The sequence below is a fragment of the Lynx rufus genome, unplaced genomic scaffold (genome assembly GCF_022079265.1).
Source record: "Lynx rufus isolate CCGP_SWC_20201006 ecotype Redwood Valley unplaced genomic scaffold, mLynRuf1.p SCAF_2, whole genome shotgun sequence".
Taxonomy (NCBI): domain Eukaryota; kingdom Metazoa; phylum Chordata; class Mammalia; order Carnivora; family Felidae; genus Lynx; species Lynx rufus.
In genome coordinates, this window is record NW_025814834.1 from 69,700,146 (window position 1) to 69,707,112 (window position 6,967).

A 6,967-nucleotide genomic window follows, 5' to 3' on the forward strand; every position below is an offset into this window, starting at 1 on the left:
AAAATAAATAAAAACTTAAAAAAAATCTATCTTTCAAACTTTCTCTAACAGGATCAATTGGCAGAGAGGGGGATGAGGGAAGTGCCAGTTCTGTTATGTAGTCACATGTAGGCATTGGCCAGGAAGCACAGTTATAAAGAACTGTGAACAGATCACAGAGCCATTCCAGAGGGGTGCAGAAGAAGCATTCAGGAATAGAAGGCAGGATTCAGGCAAAGAGTCTTTCAGTTATCCGTGGGGTAGCTTAAAGGTATCATAAGGACCCTTTCTGGGAGACTTAGATTTTTCAGACCTGGAAATTTGTAGATTTCCCACTCTTCTTTCCTGACCCACTTAAGCAGAATTACCCCCATCAACATTCTTCTGAAAAGAGAAAGGGAAAAATGGTCCAAGAGGGATTTTAGTAACAAGTCAAGCAGGTTTTGAATTTAGAAGGCATGCGTCAGAACTAAATATTCCCACTAACCCCATAACTATTAAAAGCAATTCCTTAAAGAATAATGCAAGATGTCAGAAGATTTATAGAACGATTTCAAATTTACAGACCATTCTTGCTTATTTTTCCAGCAGTGTTCATTCCCAAATGAATATTTGACAAGGCAGGGAAGGGGAGCAGAAAGCTATCTTTATTTCATATTTTTCTTTACCAATTCAAGCTAAGAAACCATGGGAAAATGCCCGTAAAGAGCAAGAAACGTTAGTTAAACATAAATGCACAATAAAAAAATACCTGAAGGTGTTTGAATTATGGCATTCTGAATAGACTTTGGAAACAAGTTACTGGATATCAGTGTGCTTTTGCTGAAGCTTTAATTTGTCTCAATTTGAGATCCTAATTTTATACTCTGCTGCAAACTGAAAGTGTTATTTTCACTGCATTAACTTAATTAGAGAAATAAGTCCATTGATAAGCAAGATGAATAGAAACCCACGTATTCACAGCCTCTTATTAATATAACTTTGGTTAGTTCTCTTTCTTTTTTTTTTTTTTCTTTTTTTTTGGGTGTTCACTCTATACTGAATGGTAAATTTCTTGAATATATTTTGTTGAATTTTTTAATGTTTAATTCAAAAGTTCTCTTGGTTTAGGGAACAAGTATTGCATAAATATGCACAACCTGTATTTAACATAGATCCCTGAGGCATGACCAGTACATTATCTCCAAGCCTATAGAGTGTAACTAGGGTTCCACGTTCTAATGGCTGAGGCAGGCATAACAAAATATATTTCAAATGTGGATAAAAAAATCCATTTGTTTGAGTCCTTTGTTTCTGATGAAACAACCAAATTCTGTTGAGTGTAAGATACGCAGTCAAAATCTTGTTCCTCCTTAACTAGTTTGAAGATCAGTGAGGCTGGCTCATCTTTAGCCTGCCCCTAACTCCACTGACTCACACCAAGCTCCAAAAATCTGTAAGACAGGGAAAGGGTGCATGTGTTCAATATATGATCACTACTAGGAAAACAAGTAAAAACACACAACTTGCCGATGGTAGCATGACAGTAATGGCTTTCATAGGCAGTGCCACATACTAATCTATTACTACTTTGATTTCTATGACATTTTGAATTCCATATTCAAATATTAAACTCATTTGAATGAGTCTGAGAATATAAAAAAGAAAGAAAGGGTAGGAGGCCAACTGATCCAAAGGTATAATTCTCCAAATCTAGCTTTTAGGAAAAATTCACATTATCAATTTTAAGTTTGTTGTTATTGGTTGAGTTGTTTAGAGAAGCTCTTCTGGATAGGGATCATGTTTTATATTTAATTCATTGTTTACATCAGTCTCACTGTTATCCTACTAGCAGGAAGGCACAAATCAGATGATTTATATGGAATAAAGTATGGTTTTGAAGGAGTCAGATTTACCTGTAGGACTTTCCTCCTTCCTATCAGCATCTTTCCTAGCTCCCCAGTTTCTAGTTGCTGAATGCCTCATGACAAACGTGATTACCCAGTCTAAGTTTAACCCTTCATTATATCCTCTTTTCTTTTTCTCACCTAAGTTCTTCCAAAACATCCCATGTCTTTTAACTTAGATTCCCATAAGAATATAATTTCCAAGAGAGCAGGACCTAGTATGTCTTGCTTATAATTTAATCCTCAGTCTGATATATATAAGAAGATTAATACATTCTTTTGGATACATAATTTATCCATTCACTGCAATTGATTTGAGTGTGTCATCAGAATAAATATTTCCAGTTCAACTCATTTCTAGCACCTTCTCAAATTCGGTGATAAAGCCAACTTCATTTCCTTAAGGTGTTAAAGAAAAAATATTCATGACCCATGACCCTTGTTAAAGAGAGTAAGGAAGACTTTATTCAAGGGGGGGACTAAGATAATAGGAATAGGGATTACTGCAATGAGGTCTTGCAGTGGGGGAGAGAGCTTGGGCTCAACTCCAAATAGAACAAGGAAAAGTGGGAATTTATAGCCAAAGAGCAGTGTAAGTGGGCAGTGGTTGGAAAGTTACTAAGTGGAAACATGAAAGGTAAGGAGAGATTCTAGCTAAACTGACCTAACAGGATTCTTGCTACAGGCAGGCCAAGGTGATCAGACATCACCTTGGAAATAGTAGATGAGGAACCTGATTAGATATGGAAGGTGATCAGATAGGGAGGATGAGGGATTATGGCTAAACTCGCTTAGCAGGATTCTTGCTAAAATTGGACAATCCAAAGATGAACACAGGAATCTAAAGATCAAGGCCTAGTTGAAAAAAAGTTCAAAGTAGCCTGAGTCTACTCAGGCTGGGTCAAGGAGAGAGTCTTTATCAAAGTCCTCTCTAGATAAGAGTCCGTTAATGCTTGCTGAATTCTACAGTGGGATTTAAAGTAGTATTTCCAGGTTTGCTTGATTTGTCTAAATTTGTTTATTATTATTATTATTATTATTATTACTATTATTATTATTATTATTATTATTTTGACCAAACATTTTCACATTTTGATGGCATTTACTATCAATAGTCTAGGATCTGGGCTTGAGTTTTATCTTTCTCACTTATCCTGACTATCTATTTACATAATTCTATGGGTAGCCTGATGGTCTTACTGTATTATGAAGCTTTTCAAGTAGCAAGATTAAAACTTATAAACTATTACACTGCTTTTAAGGCTTAAGATAATTTATTCACAACTAAAATTCCAAAATCTGGGTCTGAAAGGGTCTCCCAAGAATTTAGCGGTTCTCACTTCTTGCTTGTTGTCTATTAAATGCCTAATCCAACATGCACGGATGACTTGGGTTGTGATTTCAAAATATTACCCTGAAACAGTTGCTTCTCTGTATGTGTGTAAACATTGCTCAAAATTGTTTATGAGTAATAAAGAGTTTTACGATTAATTTTATGTGTAAAATGTGTACATTTTCCCCCTTCTACTTTGATTACATATAAAACATTTATTTTGCCATTGTGTGGTAGTTGGTAAATCTAAAGGCTTAAAACATTAGCTTGAAATGAATAGGAGCATCAGAAAAGGTTTTTTTCCCCATGAGATAAATGCAGGCTTCATGAGAGCTGGTGAGCAATTAAATGTGGGAAAGAGAAGCTGTTGGATGAGAGAGAAGGAGGGTGTATTAGTTTCCTAAGACTGTCATAATGAGTGACCACAGACTGGGAGGCATCAAACAACAGAAATTCTCTCACAGTTCTAGAGGCTAGAACTCTGAAATTAAGGCTTCTTATGAGACTCTGGCTAAAATCCTTCCTTGCTTCTTTCTAGCGTCTGGTGGTGGCCATTGATCCTTGGCCTCCCTTGGCTTATAACTGCATCATTCCTGTCTCTGCTCCTGTCATCTCATGGCATTACCCCTGTGTGTCTCTATCCAAATTTCCTCCTTCTTATAAGAACACCAGAGATTAGATTAGAACCCAGCCCAAGGCCTCATCTTAACTTGATTACATCTTAAAAAACAATTTCCAAATAAGGCCACATTCTGAGGTAATTGGAGCTAGGACTTCAACATATCTTCTGGTGGGGGTAGGGGGACAGACATAATTCAACCTATAACAGAGAGTTCAAAGTAGGTTTAAGATATCTATCCTAGACCATTGGCATGCTAGTAAGGCTTATAATGAAAATAGATTATATAGAAAAAAGGTGGGCTGGGGAAATACACTATTTATTGGTGGTATTTTCATTGCTATCATCTGTGCTTGCCTGAGAAAACCATGTAGGCTCTCAATATTCTATGGGTCAACAAAATTTTAATGGGCAAGAGGAGATAGCAAAGGAAGCTGAGAAAGAGTGGACAGAATCTTTAGAGAAAAATTAGGGACAGTTATAATAAATTAAAGGAGAATAGAATTTCAAAAAGGAGTGTAATCAATCATGCTAAGTTATTTTAGGAAAAGAAACCCTAAAACTCAAAATAGTTGATAGATAATAGACCATATACTAGATAATAGATCAATTTCAGTGTATTTAAATTACAAGAAAAATAGCAATGAATGTCACTCATATAACCTGAAGCCATATGCAGATATTCCTTCAATATTGCACTGAGTGAATTTCTACCCTGACCGTCACCATGCTTGCTCCCATGATTGTTCAATATAAGGTGGTCAGAATGCAAATAACGAGGTCAGTTGTGTTCGTATGTGTTTGTGAATGTGTCCACTGTTGTTGACTAACTCCACATGACCTAGCCAGACCTAAGCCTGAGCAAACTGGCCTTCTGCCTCAGCCTGCTCTGTGGCCTCGCCGGCAGCATAGAGTGCTTGCAGATCATGTCAAAATAACATAGCCCAGAGTAATTATATTCATGAGATGAGTTGGTCCTATAATTACAACTGAAGTTGCTAACTATTCTTAGGATTGGGATTACAACCTAGACATTTCTGGGCTTTGTTCTTTTAATGAATGATATTTAGAAGGCCCAAGTCATTAGACGTTAAGAACAAAGGCTATTCAGTAAGCATCCTCCCATGTCACTTTACAAATTAAATCTGGATTTTTTTTTTTTGGTTTTCATCTTAAATTATTAATAAACAATGCTTTATAATTCATTGTGGGCTTCCCATTTGCACTGAGACAGTGGAGTATAGTGGAATGAACACTGGACTGGGAGCTGGTATTCCTGGGTTATGGGTGTGGTTCTGCCAGTAACTTGCCATATAAATGCAAGCTGGTCATTTACCTCCATAAGCCCCAGTTTTACTTCATTCCCCTAAAAATCATGTTTTCAAATAAAAAATTAAAAGGTACAAAATTATTCTTATGTGGAGATAGAACACCTTTTCAAGGTATGAAAGAAAATAATTGTCAACCTTTATGCTAAACACGAACTGATTATTCCCAGAAGGATTTGACATACCTTTACGTTTACATGAGCTGTTGCAGCAATTTTGAGGCTACTTCTAGGCAAAGAAGTGAAAAAAAAATATTTTGCATGGATGTAGTGACTTTTATATCCAAGAACTTAAAATCATTTCAGAAACTTAATGGGAAGTTATGACCAGAAGAGCAGGTTTTAAATGGTTTGGTAAGAAAGGAATTACATCTTACTGTCACTATGAGCAAATTGAAAATATAAAATTTACCAGTTCTGTTGGGAGCGGTAGGAGTAAAAAAAAAAAAAAAAAAAAAAGGGGGAAATGTAAAATCCTGTCAATTACTACAGATACTCGGTTGTACCAGATAAAAAAAAGAATTTAAAATGTCTTTGGATAGAACAGGAAATAACTGGGTAGTAAATTTAATAGTATACCCCATCAAGAGTTAATAAGATTGTTTCCACCAATGCAATTATGGAGTTTTAAACAATGACAAATAATTAAAACCATCCATTCATTAATTCATCTCAAAATGATTCACTGAGACTTTTGATGAACCTAGAACTGTTTTGGGTACTGGGGATGAGAAAATGAGCAAGCAGAAAACATCTCTGTCTTCATAAAGATTATAATCTAGTAAAGTTAGATAACAGTAAATGAACAAACCAATGATATAAAGTCTTTCAGAGAATGACGTATCTGAAATAATTACACTACAAGGATGTAGTAGAGAGTGACATGATGTGGGTAAAATAATTTCTTTCTGGGGTGACATCTTGCTAAGATCCAAGTAATGGAAATAAACTAGTATGGGAAGCAAAATAATGGCCCTGAAAATGTCTATGGCCCAATCCCCAAAACCTGGGACAATGTTATCATACATGGTAAGAGGGACTTTGTAGATGTGATTATACATGAGAACTTTGAGATAGGGAGATTATTCTGGATATTTGGATGGGCCCAATATAATCATATGAGTCCTTAAAAAGAGGAAGGCAGAAGAGTCGGTCAGAGAAATGAGACAGGACAAAGAATCAGCCTGTTGTGGCTAACGACAAAGATGGAGGAAGAGGGTCAGGAACCAAGAAACGCAGCAGCTCCTAGAAGCTGAGGATGGCCCTCAGCTCACAAGTTGCAAGAAAGTGAACACCTTGGTTATACAACTGTAAGGAACTAAATTTTGTCAACAATACAAATGACCAAGAAACAGATTCTCCCCTAGAATCTCCAGAAAGGAGCACAGGCTGCTAATATCTTGATTTCATTCCAGTGAGACATATTAGACTTTGAACCTACAGAACTGTAAGATAGTAAGTTTGTGGTATTTTAAGCCACCAAGTATGTGGTAATTTGTTATGGCAATGATAGAAAATCCAGTTAGTCTCTTTGTTTGGGTTGCTATAACAAAATATCATAGGCTAGGTAGCTTATATACAACAGAAATGTATCTTTCACAATCCGGAACCTGGGAGTCTAAAATCAGGGTGGCAGCGTGATAGAGTGAAAGCCCCCTTTTGGGTTGCAAACTTCTGACTTCCTGCTGTGAATTTACATGATGGAAGGGTCTAGGGAGCTCTGTGGGATCTCTTTTATGCAAACACCAATCCCATTCATGAGGGCTTCACCTCATCACCTAAGCAGCTCTGAAAACCCACTTGTTAATACCATCACTTGAAGG